Source organism: Oncorhynchus gorbuscha, linkage group LG11 (assembly GCF_021184085.1).
Source record: "Oncorhynchus gorbuscha isolate QuinsamMale2020 ecotype Even-year linkage group LG11, OgorEven_v1.0, whole genome shotgun sequence".
Taxonomy (NCBI): domain Eukaryota; kingdom Metazoa; phylum Chordata; class Actinopteri; order Salmoniformes; family Salmonidae; genus Oncorhynchus; species Oncorhynchus gorbuscha.
Window position 1 is genome coordinate 37,714,770 of NC_060183.1, and position 19,985 is coordinate 37,734,754.

General features: G+C 44.3%; 1 protein-coding gene across 2 annotated transcripts in view; it reads left to right on the forward strand.

Moving 5' to 3' along the window:
- Positions 1-14,801: 14,801 nt before the first annotated feature.
- Positions 14,802-19,985, forward strand: part of LOC124048585 (spermatid perinuclear RNA binding protein) — a 137,899-nt gene continuing 132,715 nt past the window's right edge. For both annotated transcript variants that reach the window (XM_046369523.1, XM_046369522.1), the window contains exons 1-2: positions 14,802-14,955; positions 15,641-15,919. The gene's annotated coding sequence lies outside the window, so the exon portion shown is untranslated. The remainder of the gene's footprint in view (positions 14,956-15,640; positions 15,920-19,985) is intronic.

A 19,985-nucleotide genomic window follows, 5' to 3' on the forward strand; every position in this document is an offset into this window, starting at 1 on the left:
TATAACATCCGCAGAGTACGACCCTGCCTCACACAGGAAGCGGCGCAGGTCCTAATCCAGGCACTTGTCATCTCCCGTCTGGATTACTGCAACTCGCTGTTGGCTGGGCTCCCTGCCTGTGCCATTAAACCCCTTCAACTCATCCAGAACGCCGCAGCCCGTCTGGTGTTCAACCTTCCCAAGTTCTCTCACGTCACCCCGCTCCTCCGTTCTCTCCACTGGCTTCCAGTTGAAGCTCGCATCCGCTACAAGACCATGGTGCTTGCCTACAGAGCTGTGAGGGGAACGGCACCTCAGTACCTCCAGGCACTGATCAGGCCCTACACCCAAACAAGGGCACTGCGTTCATCCACCTCTGGCCTGCTCGCCTCCCTACCACTGAGGAAGTACAGCTCCCGCTCAGCCCAGTCAAAACTATTCGCTGCTCTGGCCCCCCAATGGTGGAACAAACTCCCTCACGACGCCAGGACAGCGGAGTCAATCACCACCTTCCGGAGACACCTGAAACCCCACCTCTTTAAGGAATACCTAGGATAGGATAAGTATTCCCTCTCACCCCCCCCCTTTAAGATTTAGATGCACTATTGTAAAGTGACTGTTCCACTGGATGTCATAAGGTGAATGCACCAATTTGTAAGTCGCTCTGGATAAGAGCGTCTGCTAAATGACTTAAATGTAATGTAAATGTAAACAAAATTGAAATAAACATTCAAATTGAAACGGTAAACATTACACTCACAAACATTCCAAAAGAAGAAATACATTTCAAATGCCATATTATGTGCAAATAGTTACAGAACAAAAGGCAAAATAAATAAGCATAAACATGGGTTGTATTTACAATGATGTTTGTTCTTCACTGATTGGCATTTTATTATGGCAACAGGTCACAAATCTTGCTGCTGTGGTGGCACACTGGGGTGTTTCACCCAATAGATATGGGAGTTTAAATGACTTAAATGTTTATCAAAATCGGGTTTGTTTTTCAAAGTCTTTCTGGGTCTGTAATCTGAGGGAAATATGTGTCTCTAATATGGTCATACATTTGGCAGGAAGTTAGGAAGTGCAGCTAAGTTTCTACCTCATTTTGTGGATAGTGTGTGAATTACTGAGCCCCAGGACCAGCTTTCTTAGGGGTCTCTTCTCCAGGTTCATCTCTCTGTAGGTGATGGCTTTGTTATGGAAGGTTTGGGAATCGTTTCCTTTTAGGTGGTTGTAGAATTTAATGGCTCTTTTCTGGATTCTGATAATTGGCGGGTATCGGCCTAATTCTTCCTTTGCATGCATGATATGTTATTTTAACGTTGTACACTGAGGATATTTTTGGTGTTTGACCCCAGACCTCACAACCATAAAGGGCAATGGGCTCTATGACTGATTCAAGTATTTTTAGCCAGATCCTAATTGGTATGTCGAATTTTATGTTCCTTTTGATGGCATAGAATGCCCTTCTTGCCTTGTCTCTCAGATCGTTCACAGGTTTGTGGAAGTTATCTGTGGCGCTAGTTTTTAGGCCGAGGTATGTATCGTTTTTTTGTGTGCTCTAGGGCAACCGTATCTAGAAGGAATTTGTATTTGTGGTCCTGGCAACTGGACCTTTTTATGGAACATCGTTATTTTTGTCTTACTGAGATTTACTGTCAGTGTCTCGGATAGGTAGGAGTGGTTGTGTGTTTTTCCCCCAACACCACTTTCCATCAATTTGTATAGTCGACCCTCATGCCAAATTGAGTCAAAAGTTTTGAAATCAACAATGCATGAGAAGTCTTTGCATTTGTTTTGGTTTGTTTGTTTGTCAATTAGGGTGCCCTGGGTGTATACGTGGTCTGTCGTACAGTAATTTGGTAAAAAGCCAATTTGACATTTGCTCAGTACATTGTTACTCTCTCTCTCTCTATCAACTCAACTCAAGGGCTTTATTGGCATGGGAAACATATGTTAACATTGCCAAAGCAAGTGAATTTGATAATAAACAAAAGTAAAATAAACAATAATAATGTACAGTAAACACTAAACTAAGCGTGTCTCTCTCTCTCTCTCAATTCTATCTCTCTCTACCTTCGCCCTCCCCCTCTCTCAAGCTCATTCTCTCTCTTCGTCCTCCCCCTCTCTCTATCTCACTCTCTCTCTCGTTCTCATATCTGTCTATCATTTTCTGTAGCTACCAACCACACCAGACCTTGACATTCTCATGTCTGTCGTTTGCATGCCCTGCGATGGTTATTAGCGACGCAGCCTAGTTGGTTGTGCAGTAACTGCACATTCACACTCACGTACGAATGGCCGACAGTAAAGTGGAGTGGAGTCTGTAGATGACTAGGCATAACCAATGACCTCACTTGTTGACCCAGTGGCCAGAGAGACTGGTGGCCAGACTGTGGGTCTGGAGAGGGACTAAGTTTAGACCTCATCCTGCCTCTTTTGGGCACCAGGATTAGTGTAATTAATGGGGCCTGGTGGAGAGAAAAAGGGGAGGACGGAGAAGAGGGAGGGGTTGTTCTCCATCTAACCCGAGGGGTGAAAGCATTTGGGGAATGTGCCCCAATCATGACACAAAAGGTCTCTAACCCCCCCCCCCGGCTCTCGTCACCCTCTCCTCTCCCTCTCCATCTCCTCACCCTCCTCTCATAATCTTTTTTAGGAATGGCGGGACGAGGAAGGCTCTACATTTCTCATTCTCCCAGTCATAACCCCTCCTCAGCCTTGGGCCAAGGATTTATGAGCATTCATTTTGTTCTCTTCTCCTTTCCTCTATTCAGTGACACAGGCCTCTTAATGAGGGAGGAGAATGAGGGGCGGAGATAGAGAGAGAGAGAGAGAGAGAGAGAGAGAGAGAGAGAGAGAGAGAGAGAGAGAGAGAGAGAGAGAGATGGCGTGAGAGAGAGAGACTAAAGTCATTTGGAGAAAGCTATTTGAATCGAAATCATACTCACATCTGTGATGAGGAATGAGCTGTAAATACTAGCTTGACTCTGGGGGTGCAGGGATACACAATGACAGCCAAAACCAACACCACATGAGAGCCCGTGTGTACAGTACAGTATGTGTGTGTCTGTCGGTGTGCCTGCCTTTACAGACTGCTGATGATTCAATGGACATGTGTGTGGTGGGGGTAGGAAAACACCTTTGTTTCTTCCTCCCTCCCTCTCTTTCCCTCTAATAACGGGGTGCATGCAGTCCATGCGGATAGCAACATGCCTTTCTAAATGCAGAAGGCAATTAACGCATTTAAACCAAGAGCACGCAACCAAGTCACATAAATAAAGCAAGCCAATTAAGGGCCTGGCCGCATTAAAAGTGGATTATCTTGCCGATGTAAATATCTCCGCCTTATTTTCATCAAATTGTGGTGGATCTAGGGCCTGAGCACTTATTAGCGAGCTGAGCCAAAAGGTGGGGAAGGTAGGAGGGGAGGGAAAGGAGGGAGAGAAGGGTTAGGTGTTAGGGGGTAGGGAGATTAGGGGCCAAGGAAGGGGAAAAGGTAGAGAGAGAGAGAGAGAGAGAGAGAGAGAGAGAGAGAGAGACAGAGAGAGAGAGAGAGAGAGAGAGAGAGAGAGAGAGAGAGAGAGAGAGAGAGAGAGAGAGAGAGAGAGAGAGAGAGAGAGAGAGAGAGAAGGATGTTGTAGGTTACATGCATAGAATGATGGATGAAAGGTGTCCCTCATTCTGGAATAATTTCCTCTCTTCTTAATTCCCTTATAACCCTTCACACACACTATGCATAGACACTAACACACACAAGCACGTACACATGCATGTAGGCAGGCATTCATGCACACGCACGCCCACAGCAATGTGGTTAACGATCCACTTCGTAAACATAGTTATGTTTCTACATATAGCACACACACACCGTTGAATTCCTCCATAGAGCTACAGCACAGTGACAGGCTCCTCTCTCACCTCTCTGTCACCACATGCTTTCTCTAAATTAGGGGTGTATCCTGCATGGAATTCCCCAATAAAACCTGCAACTAAAGAGCAAGACTCAAAGTGTTTTTATTTCAAACTACTACAATTTCCCACTCTTTCATTTTCTCACTTCCTGAAACCTCTGTGCCCCTGAGATATTTGCACCGGTAATTCACTTCACTTGGGGACTTTCCAGATACGTTGTGTTTTTAGGTTGTGGTACAACATAAATTGCAAACACCATTCAATAATACAGTAGCTTTTATGCAAGGAAAGGCAAAACCAACTGCTCTGATGCCCTGTGCCAAGTTTATAAAGATCCCAACCTGGCTCAGCATTCGCTATAATCAATCCGACAGCCAGTAAATGAGATATGAAATACTTAGCCTTGATTAAGAAAATCATATCTTAATTGCTGTATGCTTATAAATCGTTCCAGTTCTTCCTGCTATTTTGGCTACAACACAGTACTTCATTTTATATCTCAGCCTAGTTTTTCATATTATGTATTCATTGTCTGCACTCTGTTTTTGTGTTTATATTATTCTTTGTCTTTCAGAAACATTGTGGGCCGCGAACACTCTGGGATTAGATAAAGGCTCTTACTACAGTAGGTCTCCAGGGACCCATAACCCCCCCCCCCCTTTGTCTGCGTGTGGAATCTCAAATAAGTATTTGTTGACTCTGATTCAGATGTTAATGAATCTAAATGCACTCCTTTTTGCCCAACACTGGTCATACGTTTTCATAATACACAGGCTTGAAATATCATGCAAAATAATACAGCCAGCGTATTGCGAGCAATGTCTCCGCAGTCATGATGAGTGATCAGTGCAACGTCTTTATGGTAGGAATACTATTTCCATTCCATGCTTGGCGGTAATATCATGCTTTTTCACCGGGGAATTGCTTTATTCTGAGCGTGCTTAGAATAGAATAGGACAACTCTATCAGTGGAGGCTGCTTAGGGGAGGAAGGCTCATAACAATGGCTGGAATGGCATGGAAACCATGTGTTTGATGGATCTGATACCATTACCACGATTCCTCCCCAATTAAGGTGCCACCAACCTCCTGTGAACTCTTCAGCACTGAGACATGGAATAAGGAAAGACAGATAAGATTGAGTGTTGTTGTTTGTTTTGTGCACAACTAACCTAACCTTCAAGGTTAGTCAGAGCGATTCAAAGCCTAGGTGGATTGGGACACAGATAACACGATTGTTTTTAACCTTGAAATCGTGAGGGCACATTTGATTCTCTCGGTCCTTCGTTCTCAGTGTGGGCCTAAATCCATTTGCCTCCGCTATGAGCAGAGCACCACTCGTGCTCCGATGGACTGCTGCAAGGAGAGTATACTGCATGGGCTTGAACATTCCCCTTTTAGTATATATCGTGGTCACTACGTGGCCAAAGGTATGTGGACAGCTGCTCGTCGAACATCTCATTCCAAAACCATGGGCATTAGTACAGAGATGGTCCGCGTCTGTCTCCCCCCCCCCTTTTCCCCCTCGAAACCCCCGTTATCCAGAGGGGCGTTCTACTACGGTCCCTTTGGCTAGATGGCGTTGTCTCACTCACAGGGGATCAAGCGGTGGCCTTCCAAGGTAAGGATGGAAAGTGTAATTCAACAATTAGCTGCCTACCGCAATGCAGGCCTATTATTATCACGTTTGGTAACATTTGCCCATGTATTTATTTTCAATGAGTTGTAAAAATGTCTCAGAGGCTTATTAACATTACTAGCTCGGTATTTGAAGTTGTTATATTATCATTGGTAGTCTATTATCGGGTAAAAGCATATGCTTATTATTCATTATTTCTCAAATATTTATTAGCTAATCATTCAGTCAAATACGCTGTGCTACAGCAATTGAATCTGTACTTGAGCGTTAAAGGACGTTAATAGCTTGCTCTGTCCACGACATTATGTTATTCGATTTTTCAATCTTGAAATACAAGGGCAAATGTTATTAATCAGTGACTGAAATTTCGCACTACGTGATACTCACTTCTGGACTTGGAGAGCTCTCAAAGCACTGTAGAATGCCTCTCTGAATAACAGGGTGTGGTCACAGTCGGTCTCCCCTTTGCTGCTATGACAGCCTCTACTCCTCTGAGAAGGCTTTCCACTAGATGTTGTACCATTGATGTGGGGACTTGCTTCCATTCAGCCGAAGGCGTTCCAATTCATCCCAAATGTGTTTGATTGGGTTGAGGTCAAGGCTGTGTGCAGGCCAGTCAAGTTCTTCCACACCGATCTTAACAAACCATTTCTGTATGGACCTCGCTTTGTGCCTGGCAGAATTGACATGCTGAAACAGGAAAGGGCCTTCCCAAAACTGTTGCCACAAAGTTGGAAGCACAGGATCATCTAGAATGTCATTGTGTGCTTTAGCATTAAGATTTCCTTTCACCTAGACCGAAGGGGCCTACCCCAAACTATGAAAATCGGCCCCAGACCAGTTTTCCTCCTCCACCAAACTTTTTAGTTGGCACTATACATTAGGACAGGTAGCATGTTCCTGGCATCCGCCAAACCCAGATTTGTCTGTCGGACTGCCAGATGGTGAAGCGTGACTCATCACTCCAGATAACGTGTTTCCACTGCTCCAATGGCGAGTCCAATGGCGCCGAGCTTTACACCACTCCAGCCGATGCTAGGCATTGCGCATGGTGATCTTAAGCTCCCGACGAACAGTTGTTGCGCTGTCGTTGATTCCAGAGGCAGTTTGGAACTCGGTAGTGAGTGTTGCAACCAAGGACAGACAATTTTTTACGCGCTATGTGTTTCAGCAGCAGAGCCGTTGTTGCTCCTAGACGTTTCCACTTCACCATTACAGTACTTACAGTTGACCGGGGCAGCTCTAGAAGGGCAGAAATTTGACCAACTATGACGTGCCATGTTGAAAGTCATTGAGCTATTCAGTAAGACCATTCTACGGCCAATGTTGGTCTGTGGAGATTGGATAGCTTTGTGCTCGATGTTATACACCTGTAAGCAACGAGTGTGGTTATAATAGCAAAATCCACTCATTTGAAGGGGTGTCCACATACTTTTGTATAGTTTAGCATATCTGCCTAAATACAATACAATTGTGTGGATTTTTACATAGGCTACAGTATTATATTAAATTTGTTATCATCACCATCATTACCGCCACCATTAGCATCATCATGATCACCACCACCACCATCATCACCACCACCACCACCACCACCACCACCATCATCCTCATTATCATCACCATCACCACCATCATCATTATCATCACCATCACCACCATTATCATCACCACCATCATCATCATAATTATTATTATCATCATCCCCACTTTGTCAACATCACATTGTATGTTCTGTTCTCATGATCTTCTTTGTTAACATGGAGGACGGGGTCATAATCAGGAGGTGATGGCGCACAGATGGAGGGCTTTACAATGGCTTTGTGTTCTGTACACAAACAAGCGCGCGCGCACACACACACACACACACGCACACACACACACACACACACACACACACACACACACACACACACACACACACACACACACACACACACACACACACACACACACACACACACACACACACACACACACACACACACACACACACACACACACACACACACACACACACACACACACTGACTGCCTGCTGCATCTGTCTCTGGGATAATAGCCGTGACTCATCCAGGGACACAGCTCCTAAACTCACCATGGTGCTTCTTCACACATTGATGATTGTTTTCACCACACCTCTACAGCAGAACCCACTAGTATCTACTTACTATAGTACATCTACAGGCTCTTCATCTAAAGACAAGATGCTAGAACGAGTCTTCTAGCTCGAACCCGGTGCCAGAACAGTAGACCACAGTCTAGCCAGGCTGCGTCTGAAATGGTGTCTGTAGTGTTCGACTTTTTACCAGAGCCTATAGACTAGTAATAAAGTAGTGCACTATGTTGGGAATGGGGTGCCAATTCGGTAGCACTCTAGCTCACCTCTAAATTCCTCATCCGCCTGTGAGGTGGGCAGACCTGTTGAGACGAATACGTATTTCAAATATTTGAAATAGGAAGCACTTTGAGGGGCACTTGGTTTAGCTTGTATGGTGTGAGGAGGTTGCACTTCTTGGAATATTTTGTTGGCTCCATTGTGCCTGACAAGCTAAATGAAGCGCACCTCCAGTGTTTCAAATATTTGACATACGAATCCGACCGAGGTCTGCTTTGAGGAGACACAGTCTTCCACTTACCTACAGTACCACCAGAACCCTGCATCTTATACTTTCTAAACATGGACAAAAGTCTGCTTTGATGAAGTTACTCTGCCTTCCACTTTTACACTACCACCAGAAACCTTTAACTGGAGCCTTTTCAAACATGGAGAATCTATGAACACAGCATTTCGTTTTTTCATACGGTCGAAGTTTATAAACACTGAAAATATATATATAAACGCACCATGTAAAGTGTTGGCTCCATGAGCTGAAATAAAAGATCCCAGAAATGCTCAATATGCACAAAGAGCTTATTTCTCTCCAATTGTGTGCACAAATGTGTTTACATCCCTGTTAGTGAGCATTTCTCCTTAGCCATGATAATCCTTCCACTTGACAGGTGTGGCATATCAAGAAACTGATTAAACGGCATGATCATTACACAGATGCACCTTGTGCTGGGGACAATTCCACAGATGACAACACAATGCCTCAGATGTTGAATTGAACGTTCGTTTTTCTACCATAATCCGCCTGCAACGTTGTTTTAGAGAATTTGGCAGAATTTGGCAGCCCGTTTAACCGGCCTCACAACCTTCTTCACCTGCGGGATCATCTGAGACCAGCCACCCGGACAGCTGATGAAACTGAGGAGTATTTCTGTCTGCAACAAAGCCCTTTTGTGGGAAAAACTCATTCTGATTGGCTCCCCAGTGGGTGGGCCTATGCCCTCCCAGGCCCAGCCATGGCAGCGCCCCAGCCCAGTCATGTAAAATACATAGATTAGGGCCTAATGAATTTGTTTCAATTGACGGATTTCCTTAGATGAACTGTAAACTCAGTTTGAACCTTTGAAATTGTTTCATGTTGTGTTTATATTTTTGTTCAGTATAAATCATTTAGCGCTATGTCTTCGCATTTTCAGCTGACGGACGGACAATGTTCCCTGTGGTCTAAATCTATACCATACCAGTGAGGTCACCTTTATGATGTTCCTGTACTACTTAGGTCACCTTTTTAAACTTCACAACATCACATCCTGCTTTCCCAGAATTCCTAGGCTTTGCTATGGTATTAACGTGTTCCAAGCCTTTCCACTCCTCTATTCTCCTGCGCTTCCTAGTAGTGTGTTGCTTTGAAGTGATGGGGGACAGGGGAGCAGAGCGAGCACTTGGGTTGGGGGGGGTGTTAGAGGAAGAGAGGGAGAGGGAGGGAGAAAAGGAGATGGAAGGAGTGATAGGCAGGAGGAGATGTGGAAGATGAAAGGACCAAATGTTTCAGAAAAAAAGAGGATGGGGGACGATAGAAGAGGGGGATGGAGGCGGTAACCAATGGGGTTCAAGGTCATATCAACTCTCCAATCAAAAGGCTCTGATCCACTCCTCTCTGGTTTAAGCGGTGTCCTGAATTAGCAGATGGAGATCAAAAGATGACACACAAACTCTCTTTGACTATCTCTCTTCTCTCTCTTTCTCTCTCCCTCCCTAACCCTCCTTCGCTCCTCTCTCTCCCTCTCTGTCTCGTACCGCATTCAGCTACTACCACATCAGAGTAGTACATTCCTCTTGGAGTTTTGGCTCGTCTTTCAAAGTAGGCCGACGTACTCTGAGAGTCCGACAAACCAGTGGTGGAAAAAAGCACAGCTCACGCTTTTGGCACCTGGGAGAAACAATTCCGTCACGAGCGATTCTAAGATTCTAGTAACACACACACACAGTCTTCTCCTTTACGCTTGTAATAACTGTTGTCAGTAACTCCAATAAAAACATGGTCAAAAAATGAAGTGCTGATTTCACTGCTTTACATCGTGTTTTTGTCTGTTTTTGAGTCAAAGGTAAATTACTGTTTCCTTTTACTGTAAGTGATGTGGAGATAGATAGTGGTGATAGCACTTTATCAGCCATAATATGGTTCCACTCTGTCAGGTAAATAGAGCCGATCTGTGTGGATAGCTAAGTGTTATCTATATCAGATTGCCAATGTCCATTTCCCCCTCCCCCATTAGAATGATACCGTACTGTACTGTGGTGATGGACATGTCTGTGGAGTCAGAAAGTGACAGATGTCAAGACTGTAGTTAACATCTGTGTGTGTGACAGACAGTACCGTTGTAAAGAATAGGGCAGGGATCATCTTTTTGTTGTTGAATTTGACCCCTTTTTCTCCCCAATTTCGTGGTATCCAATTGTTTTTAGTAGCTATTATCTTGTCTCACCGCTACAACTCCCGTACGGGCTCGGGAGAGACGAAGGTTGAACGTCATGCGTCCTCCGATACACAACCCAACCTAGCCGCAATGCTTCTTAACACAGCGCGCATCCAACCCGGAAGCCAGCCGCACCAATGTGTCGGAGGAAACACCGTGCACCTGGTGACCTTGGTTAGCGCGCACTGCGCCCGGCCCGCCACAGGAGTCGCTGGTGCTCGACAAGACAAGGATTTCCCTACCGGCCAAACCCTCCCTAACCCGAACAACGCTAGGCCAATCGTGCGTCGCCCCAAGGATCATCAACTAGATTCATCCGCGGGCTGATTTTTCTTCTTGAGCGGGTGGTTAGGGGGGCCCGGAACATAGTTACAATGTTTGTCGACAGCAAATTCACCGCAAGAATCCCAAACAGATATAAACATTTGACTGAGACGTCATTTCGGATCTTTCTTGTGTGTGTGTATACGATCACGTGTCTCTCTATTATGCGTGGGAATATTCATGAACAGCTTTACAAAATGAGAACCACTCAGAGCTGATTTCCTGCTGTTTTTACACTCTTTTATGTCCAGCTATGAAAATAAATAAAAACTTCCTCAGAAAACTAGGGGGCCCAAATAGAACCCGCGGGCCGCCTGTGGGGGACCCTGGACTAGGATGACGTGTGTGTGCGCGCGCGCGTGTGTGTGTAAGTAACAGTTTATCTTGAATCCGTCCCCTCGCTGGGCTCAAATCAGGGACCCTCTGCACACATCAACAACTGACCCCCACGAAGCATCGTTACCCATCGCTCCACAAAAGCCGAGGCCCTTGCAGAGCAAGGGGAACAACTACTTCAAGGTCTCAGAGTGTGTGACATCACCGATTGAAACGCTATTAGTGCGCACCACCGCTAACTAGCTAGCCATTTCACATCGGTTACACGTGCATGTGTGTGTGAACAACTACTACTATATTTGAGAGAAAATCCGCCATGAAATGATTACTATAATGATCCTCAAAACGAGATATAAAACGTGTTTAGCAACACAGACAGAATCATATTTTCCAATGTCTTCCCTCATAAAGACAAACACGGGACAAAACAAAGAGGTCCTTTACAAACACACACAGTCGACAGCCACACCGTCCTTCCCCCATTCCCACTTGATGTTTGACTGTCTCCACCCTGTCTGTCTGCACACACACACACACACTGGCATCGACCGCAGGCACCCAACCTACGTCCCCCCCTTGCCCTGTCATCTTTTTCTCACTTCTCCAACCGCCACTTGCGCCTGATGCCCGTGCCACGCTGGCACCGCCATCTGGTGACTGTCGGCCTGGCACACACACATACACACACTCACAGTGGTCCTGGCAGTGTCCGGACAGCCAGGTGGCATGTCACCAACCCCCCCCCCCCCCCCCTGCCCCCACTTCTCCGGATCTCTCTGTGTGAGTTGGTGAGGCCACAGGATTAAGGTTAGGATCTGGGCTGCAGAATTACAGAGAGAGAGAGAGAGATGGATGACCTCGCTGTCCTCTGGTCGTCACTATCTGGCCAAGTTTCAAAGTTGTAAGCCCCGCCTAGTTCTACAACTTCTCTTCTTAAAATCAGATGTTAAACATAACACTAACCTTAACCACACTGCTAGTCTTATGCCTAACCCTAACCTTAAAATAAGACGAAAAAGGCACATTTTTGGTTCCATAAAGTTTTACAATAAAGACCATTTTGACTTTGCAGCTTGGGCATCTAGTGGAAATCCTGTCCACTGGCTGCTACTACTTCATCCATACACTGAGACTGGTGAACAGGACAATGTAGTGTCACAACACACACAGTTACTGCAAATGCAGGAGGTTAAAGAAAGTAATGGAGGAAAGATATACATCTCTCTTCCATTCAAGTTGAAGCGCTGACAGCGGGTATTTCAATCAGGCTTGAGGTTTTCAGTCAGAGATTCTCCGTAGCCTAGTCTGATGAAACAATGTAGTATATTGACAAAAAGCCAGTGGGCATAGGTAGCATGACTCAGTTGAATCTCTACTACCATTGTGCAGGGTAACTGAATCAAACCCCAAATCCCACTTTGGCGGTGTTATCTCACTTCCAGGTGACCAACTGTCAGAGAGTGGTGGGGATGGTAATGGGTGGGGTCCAGTCCAGCTGTCACTCATGTCTGATCTCGCTCCATGGCTCTGTCTGTCTGCCCAGACTCAGCATGGGGACAGCAGGGCCAGGCCTGATCTGGTGGGGTGCTGACAACTTGGACCACTGAACACACCACAGCCTGAGGAGAGGACAGGAGAGGACAGGAGAGGACAGGAGAGGACAGGAGAGGACAGAAGTTGTCTTCTTTAGCTTGAATAACTAGGAAGAGCATCTGGCCTATATTCTCATCGTTATTCTTTACTGTCTGGAGCGAGAAGTCTCTAGTTCCTCTCCTTTATCCCCTCAGAGCGTAGTGTTGGATCTCTTGAAGACATCTCCCCCCAAAAAACACTCCTTTGAGAGGTGTCAGATGGCAGGCGGGGAGAGGGGTTAAGGACAGAGCTAGCCAATCTGAGCTGATTTTGGCAGGTTGGCGCAGATGTTACCATGGGGAGAGCAGCTTTGGGTCAGGCTCCTCTGCCCTCGTCAGGAAAGAATTGAAACTAGGACAGACATCATTACACATTACACATTAACTTGCATGTCCAGTTTACACGTCCATGGTATAAAACACTTAAATGTACCGACTGGCGTGTATTGCGAAGACATATAACGCACATGTATAACGCACATGTATATATGTGCGTTATAAACATTATAAACCCAGCATAAACACACGAGGAGCTCTTAAGAGCAGAAAGCGTCACTGTTAAATGATGCAGCCCGGGATCTTAAGCACTTCCAAAATCGTAACTCATTGTACGTTTTTACACGACGTAACATGTCATTTGACACGTTCGTGCACAATTTTCAGGGACCTTCTTTTTGGCTGGTGAGCACTAACTTTCAGAACTGCGGGCAGAAATGATACGAAAGCCCCAGAGCGTCACTTTACTCTTATGTCTTCATCCGTAAGGTACAGAGGTCATGTTCATTCGCAGCTGTGTCCTCCCCTGTCTTTATTTCCGCTCTCGAAAGCTGATCGCTTGTAATGTGATTCTCATTCGGACCAAATTTGCTGCTGGCAAAACCTCTTCAGCTCTATGGCTGGGAAGCGAACGCGGTACCTTAAACAACATAGGAAATGAAATAGATGTACAGTAGTGACTAGACAGTGACACCATTGTTCGTCAGAGAGACCTGGTTCTCTGAGAGCAGCATCTGCGGCCCACATGCAATCTAAAATTACACCTTCAGCAGCCAACGGTACAGCAGGCATTGACTGTAGCTCTGCTGTGGCCTCCATGGAACCCTATTCCCTACTGCACTACTCCGTTTTGATCAGAGGCCCATGTGGCCTGGTCAAAAGTAGTGCACTACATAGGGAATAGGGTGCCATTTTGGGGCACGATCAGCCTACAGTAAGTGACTATGAGGTGGGTAGAGGAGCGGCAGAGAGGTGGGGGGGGGGGGGTGTTGCTGGTGGTTATAGAACCACAGGTTACCTGTTGTAGGCTATTTACTGTAGGTCCATGTGAAGTATGTTTTTGTCAAAGAGAAAGGATACAGCGTGTGCTGTGGCGTTGCACGTGTGTGTGTGTGTGTGTGTGTGTGTGTGTGTGTGTGTGTGTGTGTGTGTGTGTGTGTGTGTGTGTGTGTGTGTGTGTGTGTGTGTGTGTGTGTGTGTGTGTGTGTGTGTGTGTGTGTGTGTGTGTGTGTGTGTGTGTGTGTGTGTGTGTGTAGCCTACGGTGGGCATATCTTCGGTATGCTGTTCCAACAGAAGGGACCAGACCAGAGCACTGTGCTGCATGACTGATGTGGGCCTGAAGTCACACCCAGCTGTGAAATGGTTCGGAGAACAGCTTTTACATAACACTCCAAGTATCTCGCTCAGACACTCATTCATAGAGCCTTTCTGTTTTTGCCACCTCTATTCAGTTCAACTCTCAGAGGAAGGCGTAGGCTAACTTTGGTTGGTGTGTGTCTGTGTTTGTGCGTGTGAGGGTGTGTGTTCTTGTGTTTGTGTGTGCATGCATGTGTTTGTTTGTTGTGTATTTAAGTGTGGGGGAGAAATGTTCGGTGGTTTATTTCATGGTATAGGCTAACAGATGAAATATAACAGTCCACTGATTAATAACGCATAATAATAACAACCTCTCAAAATGTAGTGCTGCCGTGGGAGCATAGTAGGTTTCCTTATTTATATATTCAAGCTTAGTCTACTATGGCATCCCTTTTGTCCTGGCCTCATTTCCAGGCTTCTCCGTCATAGCGTAGCAGCAATATACTAGTCAGGTTACCTTCTCATGATTTGCACTGTATAGCAGTTCGGCTTCTACAGCATAGGCTGAGCTGGTAAACGATGGGGGCAATGTCGTTTCACCAGTCCTCCAATTAAGAAAAGCGCACATTACCACGTCAACAAAGCCCCTTTCTAAATTATAATAAGTGAACAGGACGCTCGACAACCAGGGAAACGCACATTTGACTGGAAGTAACAGTGTCGGGGACAATTAAGCGGGCAATTACGGTAATTGATTTATAATAACACTTTTATGCTCCCTTCGTGTGGATCATGCTGTCGAAATGGTGCTATCATTTGTCAGTTTGTTGCTGTCGCTGTGATTTTTGTTCGGCTACTAGCGGGCATAGTGAATTGTCATCCGAAGACGGGACATCGCCAGTAGCGCAGGCGGCATAGGCTATTCGGTTAGGTAACCGTACAGTGGGACTTGCTGTGATCCTCAGTCAAGCATCAGAAGCTATTGATAGTTTACACGTCCTCATAATCCCATCTCCGAGCCATTTGAATTCAAGTATGCCGATTGAACGTTGCTGTTATTTACTATCCTATCATTCGACTCCTCCTGCTATTGTGAGACGAGCATATTTATTGGTGCAGCTAAGGCAGGCTGCTATACTTGAATGATTTATTCGACCGTAGGCTGAAAGAAAGGAATGCTCCATTTGGATGGAGAGAAAGGAGAAGATACATTTCTTACAGAAAATACATATCCCTAAAAAATGCCACAGGGCAGTATATGAAGCCTAATAAGTTGGTGTTTTAAATCAATAGCCTATTAGGTTCATGCGAATAGTGCAGCTCTTACCACAAAGTAAACAAGTACGTGCAAATGCTATATAGCTAGATGCTATTTGTAGCGGTCTATATGGCTGTTGTACATTTCATGTTGAATGTTTTGATCTCCGTGCAGGCGGTCGTCTAGCCATCCTCCTGACAGTAAAAACCCGACGCTGGCGCTTGTTCAGCGCTCATAATGAATTTATCCCGTCCACGCCTGCGCAGTCACCATTCATCTTTGAATCTCCTGCGAAGGAGAAAGCAGCAGGCGGCTCTCGCTGGTGTCTAGCTGGAGAGCGCTTTGACTGAACGTCTTGGATTTGGTCCGGTCAACGAGAGTCAGAGCTGTGAAACTGTGCCTGGTATCAACGCGTGTTTGGATATCTGTTCCCACTACAGTAACACTTCAACCGTAAGTAAATCAGCATATATATATATTTAGTATATCGATCGCTTTGTGTGTGTGTGGGTGTGTGTGTGTGTGTGTGTTGTGCTGCCTCGGACTACACACATAGTTCGCGGACGAGAAACAAATGCTGGCGAGATGCAGCGAGCTGGGACTGTCGGAGGTAGTGGCGCTCATGGCCAGGGACAGGAACCGGTGTATCTGTTGTAGCTAAACGTTGTAACAACGGTGTCACTAATTGTACGGTTCAGCTAACGCGATTATACTGTTTTTATAGATTGGTACATCTTTGCCAATTTGATTGAGTCTAACCTTAAGAGTAGATAACAACGAACTTTATGGCTAACGGAAGGAAGCCAGACAAATGTTTTCACCGCCTTTGGTTTTTAGTTTATTAGGATCCCCTTTAGCTACTGCACATGTAGCAGCTACTCTTCCTGGGGTCCACATAAAACGTACAATTGCGTGACAATTGTGGACAAGAACAACCTACGATATTGCATAACAAATACAGCAAAAAACAAAAGTTATATATTGGACAGACAGGAGACATCAAAGATACTATATGCACATTCTTTATATATACGTTTTCACATTCTTATATACAGTAGCCTACAGTTAAATGAGGTCTTTTAGAAAGAGGCGCTGTGACACAATGTTTTTTTTAAATCAGTTTTTTTAAAGCTAAACTTGATTTTTTGCCTGAGTAACCTCTGGTGGCAGAGTATATACCATGAGGACATGGCTCTGTACATAAATGAGCGACGCATTAAGTCTCTTGGTTTGGGTACAGTGAAGAAACCCATAGTGGCGTGTGTGGTGGAGTTACGTCTGTTTGATGTGTATGCAAGTAGATTATACATGTGGTTAGGCATTTTCAACACACACATGTTTCTTTGCTGTTATGGAGATTTCCATAGGACTGTCTAATCGATTGGTCACTTTTTGAAACTATTGACTATTCCTAGCCTATATATATATATATATATGTGTGTGTGCAATTGTTACAGCAATAGACAAGTGTCATAACGTCGTATGTGTTGTTCATCGCCTACTAGAACAGGTGTCTTTAACTACATCCGCAGTGAATATCGCGAGGCATGTTTACTGAATCGTTTCAACAATTCAGCATTTTGCATCGCACTAGCAGTTGTAAATGAATGTTTATCGAAAGTAGTAATGCATAGAAATACATCGGCATGATGTGCGTCTGATGTGTCGTACTATTCGAAAACGGCTTTGGAATTATTATTATTTTATGTACGTTTTTGGGGTTGTAGACAATCCTCTGCGCTTTTCCTAAAGTGTCTGGAAACAATACCCAAGTGAAGTAAACAAATCGAGGTGTAAAGTAAACTAACCAAAATACTATGTTGCTTTATTTGAATGGTTTTACAGTTCCATTGCATTTTGGCATTGCATTTTCTCGCGAAACTCTCCAACATGAGTGTCTGGGAACAAAGCACAAAAACATGCGGATTTATTTCCTAGTTCTTTTTTTTTAGCTCTCGTCTCTTCCTCATATCTGTGTGTGTTTCTGTTTGTGTGCTTAGCATAATGCTCAGCATCTGGCTTGGAAATTGATCTCTGCACATTGGCAGAAATAGCAAACAGCTTGTGGGCATAATCGTGTGCCTTCATAAGTTTATTTTGTTTATTTAATCAGATTTATTTTATTCTGTAAAGGTATGAGAAATGTAAATTGTGGGAATAGGCCTATATTTTCACCAACCTACCTTCTTTTCTTACAAATGAGCAAATTTGTTGCTGGTGCTGGAGTCCATTGTATCTGTTTGAATACAGGGAGGGAGGGCGATAGGGTCAAGGGTGAGAGTGTAGAGCTTTGTCGCTTTAGAAGAACCCTCTCTGTCACCTTTGCATCCACTAAATGTGGTCTTTTGCTTTGTACTGTTGAGTGGCCGTTGGGAGATGTGTATGATGCTTAGTTCATATATTGACCAAAGGTGGTTGTCTAGTCTGGTGGTTGTCATTTGGTGAATGTTATGTTTAGGAAGTGAACAACACTACAACACAAATAAATTACACGTATCCTGAATGCAATCGCGTTTGTGTGTTCTTTCTGTTTGTAAAGAAGAGGAAGCTGTGGCAAGAGACATGTGTGCTTTCACTGAACAGTTGGAATTTAGAGTGTCCTGTGTGTAACTGTTTACTGTTAACCACGTACTGTAACTGTGGTCCTCGATAAACGGCCAGCAGTTGCTTAATTCAAAAAAGATAAAGGCCTAAAGGACTTATGTCCTACACAGCACCATGTGCTTATAGTTTTGGTTTCCATTGCCGTGGATACAAGCAGGTGATTGGATGACTCTTGGTATTGCCATAATGGAATTGACCTTGACCCTGAAATAGATGTTGGAATTAAGGTGATTTGTTGGGCACAGACACACGCGCTAGCTCACTGACCCACGTACACTACCGTTCAAAAGTTTGGGGTCACTTAAAGAAAAATGTGCACATTTTTTGTCCATTAAAATAACATCAAATTGATCATAAATACAGTGTAGACTTTGTTGATGTTGTAAATGACTATTGTAGCTGGAAACAACAGACTTTTAATGGAATATCTACATAGGCGTACAGAGGCCCATCTCAAGGATGATCAATGGAAACAGGATGCACCTGAGCTCAATTTCGAGTTTCAAAGCAAACGGTCTGAATACTTATATCAATAAGGTATTTCTGTTTTAGTTTTTTATTAATTTGCTGGGGGGAAAAACAGTTTTCACTTTGTCGTTATGGGGGATTGTGCATAGATTGCTGAGAAAAAAATATATATTTTAGAATAGGGCTGTAACGTAAGAAAATGTGTAAAAGTCAAGGGGTCTGAAAACTTTCCAAAAGCACCATATGTAGGAACTCAATCAAGACTAGAGGTCGACCGATTAATTAGTATGGCCGATTAATTGGGGCCAATTTCAAGTTTTCATAACAATCGGAAATCGGTATTTTTGGAAACCGATTTGGCCGATTAGAAATATATATATATTTTATTTTTATACACCTTTATTTAACTTGGCAAGGCAGTTAAGAACACAGTCTTATTTCCAATGACGGCCTAGGAACGGTAGGTTAACTGCCTTGTTCAGGGGCAGAATGACAGATTTTTACCTTGTCAGCTCCGGGATTCAATCTTGCAACCTCACGGTTAACTAGTCCAGCGCGCTAACCACCTGCCTCTCATTGCACTCCACAAGGAGCCACAAGGAGCCTGCCTGTTACTGCCTGTTACGCGAATGCAGTAGAAGCCAAGGTAAATTTGCTGGCTAGCATTACACTTATCATATCAAAAACAATCAAATCAATCATAATCACTAGTTAACTACACATGGTTGATGATATTACTAGTTTATCTAGCGTGTCCTGCGTTGCATATAATCAATGCAACGCAGGGGGAGGATTGAACAAAAACGCATTTGCGAAAAAAAGCACAATCGTTGCACGACTGTACCTAACCATAAACACCATTGCCTTTCTTAAAATCAATACACAGAAGTATGTATTTTTAAACCTGTATATTTAGCTAAATGAAATCCAGGTTAGCAGGCAATATTAACCAGGTGTAATTGTGTCACTTCTCTTGCGTTCATTGCACGCAGAGTCAGGGTACATGCAACAGTTTGGGCAGCCTGGCTCATTGCGAACTAATTTGCCAGAATTTTACTTAATTATGACATAACATTGAAGGTTGTGCAATCTAACAGGAATATTTAGACTTATGGATGCCACCCGTTAGATAAAATACAGAACGGTTCCGTATTTCACTGAAATAATAAACGTTTTGTTTTCGAAATTATAGTTTCCGGATTCGACCATATTAATGACTAAAGGCTCGTACTTCTGTGTGTTATTATGTTATAATTAAGTGTATGATTTGATATTTGATAGAGCAGTCTGACTGAGCGATGGTAGGCAGCAGCAGGCTCGTAAGCATTCATTCAAACAGCACTTTAGTGTGTTTTGCCAGCAGCTCTTCGCAAGCACAGAGCTGTTTATGACTTCAAGCCTATCAACTCCTGAGATTTGGCTGGTGTAACCGATGTGAAATGGCGGG